This window comes from Mercenaria mercenaria, chromosome 6, assembly GCF_021730395.1.
Source record: "Mercenaria mercenaria strain notata chromosome 6, MADL_Memer_1, whole genome shotgun sequence".
NCBI classification, from domain to species: Eukaryota; Metazoa; Mollusca; class Bivalvia; order Venerida; family Veneridae; genus Mercenaria; species Mercenaria mercenaria.
In genome coordinates this window covers 41356961-41376723 of record NC_069366.1, presented here as the reverse complement: position 1 = coordinate 41376723, position 19763 = coordinate 41356961, and the positions used below count along the sequence as shown (strand labels likewise).

Genomic DNA, 19763 nt, shown 5'->3' with positions numbered 1-19763 from the left:
AACCGCTGTATGCACACTGGAAGTCTTTACTCCCATTATGGTACTGCTGAATTATGATTAGAAGTCCGGATTTATGATTAATTATTCAAGTGATAAAATTATCAAATCTAAAATACTTTATTTCGTAACAGTAAAAAATAGTAAAAGAATCAACAAAAAAGAGAGAAAAAATATGCATGTATTATTATTGTTTAGCGTATCTATACAATACTGACAGCTAACAAATGGCGGTGTCACCGGAAAAACATAATTTATCCACATGTTTTCTAACAATTTATTTCATAAACATTGTTTTTTCATATAATATACGTTAAATATTCCAAGCCGAGACTTAACGAGTTTTTCCTTAACACCATTGTCCATATGCATTGAAAAAGGAAGCAGATTAAGAACCTATATGGGATGTAATCCGCTGCATTAATGTATTAAATGATGTTAAACTCACATATCCAAAATTTTAGAAATTTAATTGCATGCGTATTATACAACATTTTCAAGCCAAAAATCAGCCATAGTTGTAATTAAGTCTAAAAAATATTTTCTGATTAAAAAGGGCACCTTTTTGGTTCACAATTGCCCTTATCACAACAACATAATTTATTATATGCCACTTATATGTTATTTTTATATGGGACTTATAGTTCACATAGTCAATCTACCTATAAGTCACTTATATGGGACTTATTCATATTTTACATGCAAATTAGATGTATGTGAAGTATATGTAACATAAAGGTATATGGAAAGTATATAAGTGACTTATATGTCACATATAAGTGACTAATATGTCACATATAGGCAACTTATATGTTGCACTACATTTGACATATATATTAATCATTTATAAGTGACATATAAGTCCAATATAAGTGACTTATAAGTCCCATATAGGTGGCTTATAAATCACATGTAAGTCACTTTGGATGCCAAAAGTACTGAAACTTAAAAAGATTTTTCTATGTACAATCAAATAACCCCATGGGGCAGGGGTCATTTTGACCCCGGGGGTCATGATTTGAACACATTTTGTAGAAGTCTACTAGCAATGACAATTATAATATCTAAGACCTAGGCTTTCCTGGTTTATTTATTAAAAAAATTTAAAGATTTTCTTATGTAAAAGTCAAGTGACCCTGGGGGTCAATTATTGACCTAGGATCATGAATTGTGAAAAATTTTAGAGGCCCTAGGCGGTCAATTTGACCTCAAGGGCTCATGATTTGAACAATGTGGTATAGATTCAACTCTAGCTTTGTTACTAGAATTTGATTTCCTATGTAAAATCAAGTGATTCCCTAGGGCGGGGTCAATTTTGACCCCGGGGTCATGATTTGAACAACTTTAGTAGAGGTCCACTAGGCAATGCTACATGTCAAATATCTAAGCTCTAGGGCCTCTGGTTTTTTCAGAAGACTTTTTAAGATTTTCCTACGTAAAATCAACTGACCCCTTCGGGGAGTCATGATTTGAGCAAATTTTGTAGAGGTTCACTAGGCAATGCTCCGCACCAAATATCTAAGCTCTAGGGCTTCTGGTTTTTGAGAAGAAGATTTTTAAAGTTTTTCCTCTCGGTTGCCATGGCAACCAGAGTTCTGCATGGAATTCAATTCTTTGAACAATTTTGAAAGGGGGCCAACCAAGGATCATTCCTGTGAAGAAGTTTGGTGTAATTCTGCCCAGTGGTTTTCAAGAAGAAGATTTTTTTAGAAATTGTTGACGCACGACACACGACGCACAACTGACGAAGGACATCAAAAAAAAAAAAAAAAAATCAAAGTTAATATTCACAATGTTTGGGGGTTTCTTCTAATTAAAAATGTAACAATTTGAGTTTATATACATAAAATAGCATTTTAATGTATGCACATGCTAATTACTAAAAATGCACAAGCTGTCGACAATAAAGAAATCTAATAAGATATCTAGAATATAATCACTGCAAATAATAAGTATTCATAACTTAATGAAAACATGAAAAAAATCAAGTTTCTAATACTACTACATTTTGAAATATGACAAAGGAAAGTTTTTTAGTAACACTGCGATTACCAGCTTCAGTAGCCGTTTCCATGGTTACAGCACACTGCTAAATTTCTACGACCTCTACGTACTGTACTTCTAAAAAGGTGAAAAAGTTTTGTATGTTGGGTAAATTAAAATCTTTACGGAGGGCCCTTACACACAAAAAAAGCTTCTTCAGTTATACGGGATTAATACTTAACAGGCAATAAAACACTAAGTCTTGCAGATCAATCATCTCCCACTGGGGAGACTGTGGAAAGTTCTGATACTGTTTACCAGACTGTTCTTTACTGCCATATTTATGTTAATTTATATGTTTTCAGTCTTACAGTGAATATATATCAGGTATTTTTACGGTAAAAATATCATTATAGCTTTTACAGATAATTTAGTTAAAACGTGAAAATTATAGAAAATTTGTGTTACATGTATGATCAAAAAAGCATTCAATGTTTATAGTTTTAAGATATCCTTTACAGAAGCAAGCAGAGGCGTACATAATGTGTACTTGCTGCGTACATGCTGCGAACTCAGTAGTACGCCAGAGAAGTACGTTTTACATACACTGCATGCTGCGTACATGCTGCGTACTATTTCACAGAGTACACAGCATGTAGGCAGGAGACAGTAGTACACAACATGTACGCGACACAGTGATTGAAATTTTCAGAAGTACACTTCATATACACAGCAAGAAAACAGAAGTACACTTCATATACACAGCAAGAAAACAGAATTTTCTAGCAACTCTGGTTATAGATTAGACAATCATGTGATCTCTTTGGAGCATGCCCAATAACAACTTCCTGTCTATTTGAAAATTGGAGCTAAAATGACAACATGCAGTCTCTTAGAGTAAAATATACTAAAATAAAGGATTAACATACAGTACCAAAGTTTTGTAAGTTGAATTTACTTTTTGTATTTTAACTGAAGTTAAAATATTCATGTAGTATAATTAATTATTTACTTCATACTTGGCTGTGTTTGACTTTTGTATTTGAATTATAATTGTTCTTTTCATAACTTAGCAACTTGATCAAGACAACTTACATACCAGTATATATAAAGGGAATATTATATATATATATATGTATGTATTATAATTTAGGTTTTAATTTTAAATGTAACAAACTTGCCGTAACAAAACTTATTCTATATTAATTAGTAATTCAACTTAATTCTCTTTCAATTATAGTAATCAATAAACATTTTTTTCTTTTACATTTTAATTTGGCTTAAAAACTTAAGTTCATTACTTTACTTAAAATACATTGCATTCCATTGCCTAAGTGTCTTTGCACAAAGTTATACTGACTGAATGTGTAAAGAATATCGATGCAAAAATACCAGAAAAGAATACATTGCACCTTGTTCACAGCATGTACACCGGAGAGCCTATTTGCATGTGAAAAGTGTATGTGCCACGTACATGCTGTGTACTATTTCTCCGGTGTACTTCCCACGTACTAAATTTCTCCGGTGTACTTCCTGCGTACTATATATTCGCATCATGTATGCGGCAGGTAGTACGCAGCAGAGCTCATTTGCATGTCAAAAGTGTACTACAAACGTACTACTGGTGTATATGCGGTGTATATCCTGCGTACTATTTCAAGTCCAAGAATTTAGTACACATCATGTAAGCGACAAGTACGCCACATATACGCAGCAAGAGTACACGGCAGGCCCTTTTCTTTGGTAGGGGATTGCATCTGGTTGAACAGAACAGAACATACACTTTAACACTGTATTTATTTCAATCTTACAATGAAACAAAAACATATCCTGTTTATAATTCATATTGTACAAGTTATTTGAGCCACAAAGTAAAAGAATATTTTAAAGGTATATCTATTGCAGAGTCATTAGTGGGTTGTGAATGGTGAATTAGTTTTAAATCCTCCTGGATTTTCTGAAACTGGGTTTTTATGATCATAAAAAAGAAAAGTATCATCCTCAAATTTTCATGTCACTTTTATGGTGGCCATCTTGAAAAACAAAATTGCCACCATTTTTGATACAAAAATCTATGTTACACAAATATGAGTTTTTGTTTTAAAATAAAATTTTACAACTAGCGTCATAACTGTGTTATTCTATGCAGGATTCATTACCTTTGTTTGAAAGCATATTTTCTAGGACAATTACAATGTACATACTACTGCATCATGTAATGTCCGTGAAAATAATATGTTACCAAATTATTACAATAACATGAGTTACCAAATTATTATAGTACATGGCGATTTGTGAGGATATGGGCCACCGTGAGAAAAATATTAAAAAATGTAGAGATCTATGCCACATTGTAGATTGAAGTAATTTATTGTTATTTCCCATGTATCTCTTTCTGGACATGCGACTAGAAAAAGTTATGACATCATTAATATGGCGGCTAAAGAGAAAATAAGAAAGGCAGAAAATGTATGACTGTGAATAATTACAGGTGACAACGTCCTTGAAAACTATATTTACTGAAGGTAATGTTCATTCTATTCATTCTAGCAGATAAAACATTTTTATGACATAGAAGATGGAATTTATTATGCTTAAAATTAAAAAAAAATTTCAAGAAAGTACAAAAATGACTAAATAACGATATTAAGTGAGCAAATATTTGTTTAATGATGCAGTATGTTCGATTAAAATAAAGGAAATTTATAGTACTAAAGCCTACAACTTGAGTCCTTCCAACGAACAGGATTTGGTCACTCATCACATCCCTAAAGTATGTATTTTTAAAGTTCGCAGATATGATCAGCAAGATGATCTTAGATTCTTAATTGCGTGTACAATCATATTAAGCTCGCTATATAGATAATATAACCTCTTATACATGTCCCACTTTAATTTATCTAATCATATAATTTCACGTCGAACTGCTATTTTACACCACGTGAACAGGTATTGTGACTAAATTTAGGCTAATTCTGCTAAAAACATTCTTAATCAGTATAAAGTCTTGCAAAATCTAGAAAAATTAAAATCCAATCCAATTCGGTAGTTTCATATGATTTCTTTGCTCTTTATACCTACTTACCAAATAATCCAATGAATGAGAAAGGAACTGTTTTTAAAAATTAATTAAACACACTTTTTGTACATTTAATTTAAGTTAAGCCTTTTTCCATGAGAACCTGTGAGGCAGTTTGTAAATCCCTCTCCTTTTTTGAACAACATTTATGTCCGGTTAGGGAATGCAGTTCTTGGAGAGGTATTTAATATTTTGTGAGAACTATCTCTACCTAGCTTGTCACAGACTTTTTCGAATGAATTAGAAAACATTATACAGGGTCAGGTGTGGTTACTTTATTAACAATAATGCATTCTTCATGATGTTTTTAAATACGGACAATCCGTTGTTGCCCAAATAACTGATATTTTTATGCCGGGGAGGTGCAGTTATTAAATGAAACTAACAATGCAAAGACTACAATACTGCATCGCATGTGATTGACATATCTCTATATCAAAAATCATTTCAGTTCACATATTTACTCGATTTTTTCTCTATTTAAATGGGGATGTTGCCCATACAAAATTTTGAAATATATCAGCCCAAGTAAGTATCTAGTTTTAGATACCTGGTTTGCCGCACAGTAGCTTTATAGGTTATGTTGTCTGTCGGTTATATGCGACGTTAAATAAATACCTTTTCCTGTACCTTTATATAATTGTCAATACATTTTTGCAAGAGCGACTTTCAAGAATTAAATGAACACTATCAATATGTTATTTTGCATAACTATCGGCCACTATTATCAACTGCGAGAATATTCTACGATATGTCACTATCGTAATTTAGATGTGTGTGTATGTTTTAAGTTAATTAGCAATTGAAAACACTTCTGTTGCAAGGTGTATCAAAACAGTAGTTATTTATATCAAAATAATTCAATGTAAAATTTCCCAAATGTATTTGATAAAATAATAAAATGTTTTATCTGACCCGCTTATTTGGAGATGCTGCGCACATATTTGGTGTTCAGCCTTTTGTCAGCTGGATGCTTCACTTTCCTCTTTTATCGTGTCTAACAATAAAAGGTGAGCAACGCCATGATAGGTCGTTCATAAACTGGTTTTAAGCTGCTTTGATATATTTCTGCTTTCCTGATTCGTCGTATCTTACGTAAATGGTTTGTTAAAAGCTCTAACCCAGTAAACACCTGACGTCGTACCGACGTTGGTTAGACGTTGGATTTTGGTCGCGACGTCGGCGACCTGAATCCAACGTCTAACCAACGTCATAACCACGATGTCTAATAGACGTCAGACTTAGACGTCTAGGAGACGTTGGAATTAGGTTGGATAGAAAGTCTGTTTAAATGTTTTCATTTATGAAATTAACTGGTGTAATTTTGAGATAGTTATGCCTGAACATGCGCTTATAGATAATAGTTCATTCGCACATCAAACATTATCATTAATTATGTTACAAAATCGCATGAGATTGTCTATTTTCGGAAACAGATTTTTTTTTTACCAATTTAAAACTGTTCAGAAAAAAATGCATTCTATACACATGTATAAATTATTCTAAATTCATCTAAGGATCTTCTTCTACACATGTTGTTTATTAGTCATGCCTTCGCGAGATAAGCCTGCATCGGTTTACACAAGTCTTCCGGTAATTTGATATTTGTGGGATAAGATAGAGCAAGTTTATAAATACTTTACACAAAGGGATCCACAACGTGAGTAGCAGATTTTTGAAAGTTGTACTTAGTTTAATAGTTATTCTTTTTAATGCTACGTAGGCTTTCAAAGATTGATGCATTATGTGTATTACTTTAAAAATCAATTGCGTTTAACATAAAACTTACATTTTATGAGGTTATAGAGATTTCTTTTAGAATTTAAAATATAACATGACTTTTTTTGCACGTAGCAATTATGTTCTTTAGTAATAGCTCTAGCATACTTGTATAAGTTTTCAAATATTATAAAATGATGAAACTGTCAAATTTTATACATTTCAGATGGGAATTTTAGCGGAGTTGAAGAATCATGCAGACATGACTAAACTTGAAAGTTTCAATTACTGGATTACCTGTTTTGGATTTATGATATTAGACTTATGTCGCTATCATGTGAAATAAAGATGATAAAATACATGTGTTGATTACTTGTTTGATTGCAAATTCTGTTGAAAATTTGGTCAGATTTTGGTTGGAAAGTGGTTAGATTTGGTTGGAAAACAGTCGGATTGCGACGTCTAGCTAACGTTGGGATCCGACGTCTAAACAGTTTGCAAATCCAACCAAAATCCAACGTTAATCCGACGTCGGGGTCCTACGTCTATACGACGTCTAACCGACGTCAAATGTCTACTGGGAAGATCCCTTGAAAGTATTGAAATCAACTAATCAAAGTAATAGAAGACTTGGTTTGACAGAGTTTTTTCATGACAGGTTTAGAAAGGAAAATGAAATACCCCTTGCACCCTAGCATCTGCTTAAGCGAAAATAAACTCCAGAATGTTAAAGGAACAGAGGCTTTTTTATTAGCTCACCTGTCACAAAGTGACAAGGTGAGCTTTTGTGATCGCGCGGTGTCCGTCGTCCGTCGTCCGTCCGTAAACTTTTGCTTGTGACCACTCTAGAGGTCACATTTTTCATGGGATCTTTATGAAAGTTGGTCAGAATGTTCACCTTGATGATATCTAGGTCAAGTTCGAAACAGGGTCACGTGCCGTCAAAAACTAGGTCAGTAGGTCTAAAAATAGAAAAACCTTGTGACCTCTCTAGAGGCCATATATTTCAAAAGATCTTCATGAAAACTGGTCAGAACGTTCATCTTGATGATATCTAGGTCAAGTTCGAAACTGGGTCACGTGCCATCAAAAACTAGGTCAGTAGGTCAAATAATAGAAAAACCTTGTGACCTCTCTAAAGGCCATATTTTTCATGGGATCTGTATGAAAGTTGGTCTGAATGTTCATCTTGATGATGTCTAGGTCAAGTTCGAAACTGGGTTACGTGCGGTCAAAAACTAGGTCAGTAGGTGTAAAAATAGAAAAACCTTGTGACCTTTCTAGAGGCCTTATATTTCAAAAGATCTTCATGAAAATTGGTCAGAACGTTCACCTTGATGATATCTAGGTCGAGTTCGAAACTGGGTCACGTGCCGTCAAAAACTAGGTCAGTAGGTCAAATAATAGCAAAACCTTGTGACCTCTCTAAAGGCCATATTTTTCATGGGATCTGTATGAAAGTTGGTCTGAATGTTCACCTTGATGATATCTAGGTCAAGTTCGAAACTGGGTCACGTGCGGTCAAAAACTAGGTCAGTAGGTCTAAAAATAGAAAAACCTTGTGACCTCTCTAGAGGCCATATATTTCATGAAATCTTCATGAAAATTGATCAGAATGTTCACCTTGATGATATCTAGGTCAAGTTCGAAAGTGGGTCACGTGCCATCAAAAACTAGGTCAGTAGGTCAAATAATAGAAAAACCTTGTGACCTCTCTAGAGGCCATATTTTCCATGGGATCTGTATGAAAGTTGGTCTGAATGTTCATCTTGATGATATCTAGGTCAAGTTCGAAAGTGGGTCACGTGCGGTCAAAAACTAGGTCAGTAGGTCAAATAATAGAAAAACCTTGTGACCTCTCTAGAGGCCATATTTTTCAATGGATCTTCATGAAAGTTGGTCTGAATGTTCATCTTGATGATATCTAGGTCAAGTTCGAAACAGGGTCATGTGCGGTCAAAAACTAGGTCAGTAGGTCTAAAAATAGAAAAACCTTGTGACCTGTCTAGAGGCCATACTTGTGAATGGCTCTCCATAAAAATTGGTCAGAATGTTCATCTTGATGATGTCTAGGTCAAGTTCGAAAGTGGGTCACATGCCTTCAAAAAGTAGGTCAGAAGGTCAAATAATGAAAAAACGTTGTGACCTCTCTAGAGGCCATATTTTTCATGGGATCTGTATGAAAGTTGGTCTGAATGTTTATCTTGATGATATCTAGGTCAAGTTTGAAACTGGGTCAACTGCGATCAAAAACTAGGTCAGTAGGTCTTGAAATAGAAAAACCTTGTGACCTCTCTAGAGGCCATACCCTTGAATGGATCTTCATGAAAATTGGTCAGAATGTTCACCTTGATGATATCTAGGTCAAGTTTTTGAAACTGGGTCACATGCCTTAAAAAACTAGGTCAATAGGTCAAATAATAGAAAAAGCTTGTGACCTCTCTAGAGACCATATTTTTCAATGGATCTTCATGAAAATTGGTCAGAATTTTTATCTTGATAATATCTAGGTCAAGTTCAAAACTGGGTCACATGAGCTCAAAAACTAGGTCACTATGTCAAATAATAGAAAAAACGACGTCATACTCAAAACTGGATCATGTGGGAAGAGGTGAGCGATTCAGGACCATCATGGTCCTCTTGTATAATTATTTACCACATCATTTTTGTGTTTCATATAACATGCCTTTAGATATCCTTGCGCGAAAAAGACATTCAGCTGTCAGGGCTTAATTTTATGTATACTGTTCTATAACATCGGAATATGGTTGGGATATAAGTGTGAGTATTTTTGCCAGCCTACCGTTTTAAACAAACCAGCATTGTTTTGCAGGCCTTGCTGCACTACTTTTCTTTATTTTTACCTTTTGAGCTTGCTGTCTATATGCTTTACTTTGATAATGTATTTATCATGTTCCAAAGCTGCAGTGTTATAATTTAAAACATGTATATTACTTTACGAAACAATTGTCAGTGTACTGATATAAACATTGAATTCCGGAAAAGGGCTGCCTAAAGGGGCTCCACTTCCGGACAGTTAAACGCCTTTAAAAACTCACCATTTTCAAAGAACTGTTACACATGTTTGTTTTGATGCATTTGAAATAGCGTGCGAGTGGTGAAATTTCACGTAACAAGGTGGAACATAGTTTTCAGCAATTGTTTATCTTTTTTTCTTTACAAATGGCATTCATTTTCAAAGGGAGACAACTTTTTCTCAAAGATTACTTAAAATAATCGGAAAAAGTTGTTTCCCTTTGAAAATGAATGCCATTTGTACTTAAAATAATCAGGAACAGTTGTCTCCCTTTGAAAATGAATACTCGTTGGGTTCTTATATACCTTATATTGACCAAGTTAAGTTGACACAATGGATTTTCGTGTTCAGGGGTCAATTTCTTACCCCACCCACTTATGATTAAACTAAAGCCTTGTATCTGCTAAATATGCCCATAAACAGATAAACAATTAAAAGAACATTGTCTTACCTTTCATTTGACAATTTGACTTCTTCACTGACTACAATGTACCAAGAAATAATTTGTATAACTTTAATATAAGTCCATTTTTTGCGAAATTTGGTCATATTTTTTACATAATCATTAATATTCATAAATATGCAAATTAGTTAATTTAAATAATGTAATTGAAAAGGGAAGGGCAATGCTTTAGAAACATTTTGATACTGTTTTGATTCCTATATACCTAAAATTGACAAAGATATATAGTTCTCTTTGGTTATATCACTGAATTCTATGGCGGCCATTTTGAATTCAAGATGGCCACCAAAATACTGACCTGAAAATTTGAGGATGATACTTTTTTTGAAGTAGAAGGTCCATAGAACAAAATAAACCCACTTTCAAAAAATCCAGGAAGATTTAAAACTTGACCCCAAATTTTAACCATTGAAAACCCACTACATTAGCTGTTCACCTTCCTCAGAATGTCTGCACTAAAAACAGAAGAGTTATGGGAAAATTTCTCAAATACCCTAAACAACCTTACAGAAAAATGGATTCCATCCAAACAGTCAACTATAAGAGATCACCTTCCATGGGTCAATCAGGACATTAAGAAACTAATCAGAAGGAGGAACAGAGCTTTTAAAAAGGTTAAGAAAACTAGCTAGCTCATCTTCTGATCGAAAGAAATTTCTAGACTTAAAGCATCTAGTGCGGAAAAAGGTCAAAGAGGCTCATAGCCAGTATCTTGAGCACATCCTAAACTTGAACAACACTGATGCCTCACTCCCAAATAAACCAAATACTAAGAAACTGAACTCGCTCATTAAACACTCGAGACAAGAATCTTCCTCTTATAATCCGTCCCCTTAAGTATGAAAATAAACTCCATCAGGATGATCAAGCTAAGGCAACAGTACTGAACAAACAGTTTCAGTCTGTTTTTAGCCCCAAATCACCACTAAACCTTACCTTGCTCAGCAAAATGAAACTAACTCCAGATGGTAAATCAGCCCCTACTAAGCAAGATATTAGGATAGGCACAAATGGTACTGAGAAACTTCTCAGCAACCTGAACCCCCATAAGGCAAGTGGTCCTGACAAAATCAAGCCCATAATACTTAAAACACTCTCTGTTGAACTATCCCCCATCCTCAAGGTCATACTCCAGCAATCCCTGGAGGAAGGATCACTTCCATCCCAGTGGAAATCCGCATATGTTACCCCCATTTTTAGCTCACCTGAGCACAAAGTGCTCGGGGTGAGCTATTGTGATCACTCACTGTCCGGCGTCCGTCATCCGTCCGTCCGTCCGTCCACACTTTCCTTTAAACAACATCTCCTCCTAAACCAACAGGCCAATTTTGATGAAACTTCACAGGGATGTTCCTTGGATGGTCTTCTTTAAAATTGTTCAAAGAATTGAATTCCATGCAGAACTCTGGTTGCCATGGCAACAGAAAGGAAAAACTTTAAAAATCTTCTTCTCAAAAAGCAGAAGCCCTAGAGCTTAGATATTTGGTGTGAAGCATTGCCTAGTGGACCTCTACCAAATTTGTTCAAATCATGACCCCGGGGTCAAAATTGACCCCGCCCTAGGGGTCACTTGATTTTACATAGGAAAATCTTAAAAAATCTTCTTCTCAAAAACCAGAAGCCCTAGAGCTTAGATATTTGACATGTAGCATTGCCTAGAGGACCTCTACTAAAGTTGTTCAAATCATGACCCCGGGGTCAAAATTGACCCTGCCCCAGGGGTCACTTGATTTTACATAGGAAAATCTTCAAAAAATTTCTAAAAATAAACAGAAGGCCTAGAGCTTAGATATTTCACGTGTAGCATTGCCTAGTGGACCTCTACAAAATTTGTTCAAATCATGACCCCCAGGGTCAAAATTGACCCCACCCCAGAGGTCACTTGATTTTACATAGGAAAATCTTCAAAAATTTTCTAAAAATAAACCAGAAGGCCTATGTCTTAGATATTTAACATGTAGCATTGCCTAGTAGACTTCTACAAAATTTGTTCAAATCATGACCTCCGGGATCAAATTGACCCCTCGCCCAATGGGGTTACTTGATTGTACATAGAAAAATCTTCAAATTTTTCTAAAAATAAACCAGAAGGCCTACAGCTTAGATATTTGACATGTAGCTTTGCCTAATGGACCTCTACAAAATTTGTTCAAATCATGACCCCCGGGGTCAAAATTGACCCCGACCCAGGGGTCACGTGATTTTACACAGGAAAATCTTCAAAATTTTTCTTAAAATAAACCAAAAGGCCTAGATCTTAGATATTTAACATGTAGCATTGCCTAGTAGACTTCTACAAAAAATTTTCAAATCATGACTCCCGGGGTCAAATTGACCCCGCCCCATGGGGTCACTTGATTTTACATAGGAAAATCTTTAAAAATTTGCTAAAAATAAACCAGAAGGCCTAGATCTTAGATATTTGATGTGTAGCATTGCCTAGTAGACTTCTACAAAAAAAATCAAATCTGGACCCCCCAGGGTCAAATTTACCCAGCCCCAGGGGTTACTTGATTGTATATAGGGAAATCTTCATAAATTTGCTAAAAATAAACCAGAAGGCCTAGATCTTAGATATTTGATAATTATGTTACATTGCCTAGTAGACTTCTACAAACTTTATTCCATTCATGACCCCCGGGGTAAACTTGGCCCCGTCCCAGGGGTTACTTGATTATACATCAGAAAATCTTCCCAAAAATTCTAAAAATCATCAGTTTGACATTTGAAACATGTAGCTCATATTACTCTGGTGAGCGATCCAGGGTCATCATGACCCTCTTGTTAAAAAAGGTGATAGGTCAAATCCAGTAAATTATAGGCCAATTTCAACATGTGTCCTATGCAAAGTTCTTGAACACATTGTTTCCTCATCTATTGTTAAGCACTTCACCAACCACGGTATTCTGTATGACCATGGATTTAGGGAAAAAAGGTCATGCGTTACTCAGTTATGTTAGTAAATGATCTGATCACTTCAGTCTACAATAAGAAACAAGTAGATACTACTAGATTTTAGTAAGGCTTTCGACAAGGTTAGCAATGAGAAAGTCCTTCTAAAAATGCATGAATACGGAGTCAGAGGTAACACACTAAGATTGGTCAAAGGCTTCTTTAAGGTAATAGGATTCAATCAGTAGTCCTAAATGGCACTACCTCTGATGCCATCCCAGTATCATCAGGTGTCCCACAGGGGTCTGTACTTGGTCCCATGCTCTTCCTAGCTTACATAAATGACCTCCCACAAAACGTCAGTTCCAAAGTCTGTCTGTTTGCAGATGACACGGCAATATATCTAACTCTATCATCTGCAGACCAATCTCGTCACTCTCCAAAACTTCTAGAAAAGTGGGAGTTGGAGTGGGATATGGAGTTCAACCCCTCCAAGTGTCAAGTGATCCACACCACTAGAAGGAAATATCCTATCCCTACCCAGTATTACCTGCATGGAGTCCAACTTGAATCGGTCAGCTCAGCTAAATACCTAGGCGTGGATATCTCAAATGACCTATCATGGGACAATCACATAAACAGGTCAACTAAGAAAGCTAACCAAACCCTAGGGTTCTTACGAAGAAACATAAAGGTCAAATCCCAACCCATTAAGACCATTGCTTACCAGACTCTAGTCCGACCCCAGCTCTGATATGCCTCCGAGGTATGGTCGCCCCACATCCAAACTCAAATTGACCAAATTGAAAGCGTCCAAAGGAGAACCACCTGTTGGATCAAGACAGACTACAGCCGTACTTCCAGTGTAACAGATATGCTACACTCCATAAACCTCCGTCGACCGGATTTAAGGCATATAGATTCTAGGTTATCGCTTTTTAGCTCACCTGTCACATAGTGACGAGGTGAGCTTTTGTGATCACGCAGCGTCCGTCGTCCGTGCGTGCGTCCGTCCGTCCGTAAACTTTGCTTGTGACCACTCTAGAGGTCACATTTTTCGTGGGATCTTTATGAAAGTTGGTCAGAATGTTCATCTTGATGATATCTAGGTCAAGTTCGAAACTGAGTCACGTGCCATCAAAAACTAGGTCAGTAGGTCTAAAAATAGAAAAACCTTGTGACCTCTCTAGAGGCCATATATTTCACAAGATCTTCATGAAAATTGGTCAGAATGTTCACCTTGATGATATCTAGGTCAAGTTTGAAACTGGGTCACGTGCCATCAAAAACTAGGTCAGTAGGTCTAAAAATAGAAAAACCTTGTGACCTCTCTAGAGGCCATATATTTCAAAGATCTTCATGAAAATTGGTCAGAACGTTCACCTTGATGATATCTAGGTCAAGTTCGAAACTGGGTCATGTGCCGTCAAAAACTAGGTCAGTAGGTCAAGTAATAGAAAAACCTTGTGACCTCTCTAAAGACCATATTTTTCATGGGATCTGTATGAAAGTTGGTCTGAATGTTCATCTTGATAATATCTAGGTCAAGTTTGAAACTGGGTCACATGCGGTCAAAAACTAGGTCAGTAGGTCTAAAAATAAAAAAACCTTGTGACCTCTCTAGAGGCCAAATATTTCATGAGATCATCATGAAAATTGGTCAGAATAATCACCTTGATGATATCTAGGTCAAGTTTGAAAGTGGGTCACGTGCCTTCAAAAACTAGGTCAGTAGGTCAAATAATAGAAAAACCTTGTGACCTCTCTAGAGGCCATATTTTTCATGGGATCTGTATGGAAGTTGGTCTGAATGTTCATCTTGGTGATATCTAGGTCAAGTTCGAAAGTGGGTCTAGTGCCATCAAAAACTAGGTCAGTAGGTCAAATAATAGAAAAACCTTGTGACCTCTCTTAAAGCCATATTTTTCATGGGATCTGTATGAAAATTGGTCTGAATGTTCATCTTGATAATATCTAGATCAAGTTCGAAACAGGGTCATGTGCTGTTAAAAACTAGGTCAGTAGGTCTAAAAATAGAAAAATCTTGTGGCCTCTCTAGAGGCCATACTTGTGAATGGATCTCCATAAAAATTGGTCAGAATGTTCATCTTGATGATATCTAGGTCAAGTTCGAAAGTGGGTCATGTGCCTTCAAAAAGTAGGTCAGTAGGTCAAATAATGAAAAAACGTTGTGACCTCTCTAGAGGCCATATTTTTCATGGGATCTGTATGAAAGTTGGTCTGAATGTTTATCTTGATGATATATTGGTCAAGTTTGTATCTGGGTCCACTGTGATCAAAAACTAGGTCAGTAGGTCTTGAAATAGAAAAACCTTGTGACCTCTCTAGAGGCCATACCCTTGAATGGATCTTCATGAAAATTGGTCAGAATGTTCACCTTGATGATATCTAGGTCAAGTTCGAAACTGGGTCAAGTGCCTTCAAAAACTAGGTCAGTAGGTAAAATAATAAAAAAACCTTGTGACCTCTCTAGAGGCCATACTTTTCATGGGATCTGTATGAAAGTTGGTCTGAATGTTCATCTTGATGATATCTCGTTCAAATTTGAAACTGGGTCAACTGCGGTCAAAAACTTGGTCAGTAGGTCTAAAATTAGAAAAATCTTTTGACCTCTCTAGAGGCCATATTTTTCAATGGATCTTCATGAAAATTGATCTGAATGTTCACCTTGATGATATCTAGGTCAGTTTCGAAACTGGGTCACGTGTGGTCAAAAACTAGGCCAGTAGGTATAAAAATAGAAAAACCTTGTGACTTCTCTAGGGGCCATATTTTTCATGAGATCTTCATGAAAATTAGTGAGAATGTTCACCTTGATGATATCTAGTTAAAGTTCAAAACAGGGTCATGTACCTTCGAAAACTAGGTCAATAGGTCAAATAATAGAAAAACCTTGTGACCTCTCTAGAGACCATATTTTTCAATGGATTATCATGAAAATTGGTCAGAATTTTTATCTTGATAATATCTAGGTCAAGTTCAAAACTGGGTCACATGAGCTCAAAAACTAGGTCACTATGTCAAATAAAAGAAAAAACGACGTCATACTCAAAACTGGGTCATGTGGGAAGAGGTGAGCGATTCAGGACCATCATGGTCCTCTTGTTTATAAGATTCATCATGATCTGGTTGCTATCCAAAGCGTTGATTACCTGACCCCAACGACCCGTTGTGTCTGCTATGGCCATTCCCTAGCTTAGAGGTCAAGGTCACACTTGGAGATCAAAGGTCAATGGGACATTTTTCCTGTCCAGTGTATAACTTTGTCATGCAAAACAGGATTTGAATATTACTTGGCACAAATGTTCACCACTATGAGACAGAGTGTGATGCGCAAGAACCTGGTCCCTAGGTTGAAGGTCAAGGTCACACATAGAGGCCAAAGGTCAGATACAAGAATGGCTTTGTCTGGAACACTTCTTCTTCATGCAGGGAGTGATTTTGATGTAACTTGGCATAAATGTTCACTACCATGAGACCGATTGTTGTGCACAAGAACCAGGTCCCTAGGTCTAAGGTGAAGGTCACACTTGGAGGTCAAATGCCAAATTCAAGAATGACTTTGTCCGGAGCATTTCTTCTTTATGCATGGAGGGATTTTGCTGTAACTTGGCACAAATGTTCATCACCATGAGGCACTCTTGTTTTTAGAATTATGTCTCTTTGTTATTACTATAAAATTGAGACCAGTTTTCTGTGGTACGACATGCATGTTACATCCAATTTTTAGGTGTATTTAGACCTATCTCTACTTGGTAAAGAGTTTTCTGTGGACTTATATAGGTTTTTATGCCCAAAAGGGAGGCATATTAGTTTTCAACTGTCCATCCGTTAGTTTGTCACAACGTTAACTTTTTGCATGAAGGCACTTTACTCGCGAACCACTGCACCCAGTTCAAACTTCACATGCTGATAGTACTTATTGAGTACACGATCCCTATTGACTTTAGGGTCAAAGGTCAATGTCACCAGGTCAAAGGTCAAGGCGCTGTGGGGGCATTTGTCACCATTAGTGACAAGCTTGTTTTGGAGGGTTTTTTTACTAGAAATAACTTATATGATACCTTTTTGATAATCAGCCAAAAAAATGCTATATGAAAACAACTATAGGTTTTTATATATACAAACTTTAATCCAAGTGTTTTGTTATAACATATTGTATATATAGTACAATATTGTTTATATATTATTGACAGATATCAGTTCATTATGTTATACTGCAGTAGAGAAAATTAGGTGCCTTCCAGCTTAGGGGACTTTGTATTGCATGGCAGTACTTTATTCACTTGTTAACTATCTAAGTCTACACCAGGAGAAACAACCCCCATAACTCTGAATTGAATTTTGACAGAGTTATGCCCCTTTTTAACTTGGAATGTTTTGGTTAGTTTTTGATAACATCAGATACCTCTGTTACTATCAAAGCTATTGACTTGAAACTTGGAATTTTTTTTGTTGAAGTTTTATGAAGTTTTTACTGGCAAAAATTAGTTGCATGGTCAAGCACTGAGAAAAGTCGAGCACGCCGTCTTATGGACAGCTCTTGTTACTTAAACACCTCCTCTGAAACTACTGGTCAGAATAACACCAAATTTGGTCTGTAGCATCCTTGTGAGGTCCTCTATCAAATTTGTTCAAATGGGGGCATTTGGCCCCTTTTAGGGGCCGCTAGAGCTAAAAATAGAAAAACCTTTTAAACGATATCTTCTCATGAACCACTTTATGGATCTTCATCAAACTTGGTCTGTAGCATTATTCTAAAGTCTTCTCCCAAATTTATTCAAATGGGGGCAATTTGCCCCTTTTAGGGGCCGCTAGAGCTAAAAATAGAAAAACATTGAAACAACTTCTTTTCATGAACCGCTTGATTGTTCTTCATCAAACATGGTCTGTAGCATTATTCTAAAGTTTTCTCCCAAATTTTTTCAAATGGGGGCACTTGGCCCCTTTTAGGGGCCACTAGAGCTAAAATAGAAATACATTTAAACGATTTCTTACCATGCACCGATTGATGGATCTTCATCAGACTTAGTCTTTAGCATCATTATATAGTCCTCTATAAAGTTTATTCAAAACTTGACCTAAAGATCACCAAGATTAACATTCTGACTAAGTTTAATAAAATACAGTCATAAATGTGGCCTCTAGAGAGTTAACAAGCTTTTCCTTTGAATTGACCCGGTGACCTAGTTTCTGACTCCACCTGATCCAGATTTGAACCTGACCTATAGATCATCAAGATTAACATTCTGACCAAGTTACATTAAGACATGGTCATAAATGTGTCCTCTAGAGTGTTAACAAGCTTTTCCTTTGATATGACCTGGTGACTTAGTTTTCGACCCTACATGACCCAGATTCAAACTGGACTTTAAGATCATCATGATTAACATTCTGACCAAGTTTCATGAAGATACAGTCATAATATGGCCTCTACAGTGTTAACATGCTTTTCCTTTGATTTGACCTGGTCACCTAGTTTTGAGCCCAGATGAACCAATATCGAACTTGTGCAAGATTTGATTAAGGGTAACATTCTGACCAAGTTTCATTAAGATTGGGCTAAAATTGTGACCTCTAGAGTGTTAACAAGCTTTTCCTTTGAATTGGCTTGGTGACCTAGTTTTTAACCCCAGATGACCCAGTATCAAACTTGTCCAAGATTTTACTGAGAGTAACATTTTGACCACGTTTCATTAAGATTGGGTCAAAATTGTGACCTCTAGAGTGTTAACAAGCTTTTCCTTTGATTTGACCCAGTGACATAGTTTTTGACACCAGATGACCCAATATCAAACTCATCTAAGATTTTATTGAGGGTAACATTCTGACCAAGTTTCATTGTGACCTCTAGAGTGTTAACAAGCTTTTCCTTTGATCTGACCCAGTGACATAGTTTTTGACACCAGATGACCCAATATCAAACTCATCTAAAATTTTATTGAGGGTAACATTCTGACCAAGTTTCATTAAGATAGGGCCAAAATTGTGACCTCTAGTGTTAACAAACTTTTCCTTTGATTTGACCAGGTGACCTAGTTTTTAACCCCAGATGACCCAATATTGAACTCGTCCAAGATTTGATTGAGGGTAACATTCTGACCAAGTTTCATTAAGATTGGACCAAATTTGTGACCTCTAGAGTGTTAACTTAGTCTTTGATAGTCTCAAAAAAGAAGTGACAGTGAATACAGAAAGGATGAAAATGTGAAAAGAAATGAAACCAGGAGTAAAACAAGAGCTGTCACAGAAGACAACGCGCTCGACTATTTCGATGCTGGATAGTGAAACTGGGCACATCTGAGGAAACTAGAGCTGTCACTGTTTAATGACACCAATTGTGGATGAAGATATTACACAATAGCCTGAGTCTATGTCAAAAAAAATCAACTTAAAGTAATAAGAGAGGTAAAGATAAAATGTATCAAAACACTATATAAGTATATCCTAAGCAAAAAGGGGCATAATTCATTAAATATTGGTGCCAGAGTTATGCACCTTGTGTCATATGGTGTGGGTGATGATGTTCAACAACTATTTTAAGTTTGAATCAAATCCATTCAGTAATAACA

General features: G+C 36.0%; 1 protein-coding gene and 1 long non-coding RNA gene across 3 annotated transcripts in view; both read left to right on the top strand.

Moving 5' to 3' along the window:
* Window positions 1-19763, top strand: part of LOC123549133 (phenylalanine--tRNA ligase, mitochondrial-like) — a 176052-nt gene that overhangs the window by 129768 nt on the left and 26521 nt on the right. The window lies entirely within an intron of this gene.
* Window positions 6587-7139, top strand: LOC128557946 (uncharacterized). The gene is made up of 2 exons (XR_008371511.1): window positions 6587-6719; window positions 7005-7139. It is a non-coding gene; the product is annotated as an uncharacterized LOC128557946 (long non-coding RNA).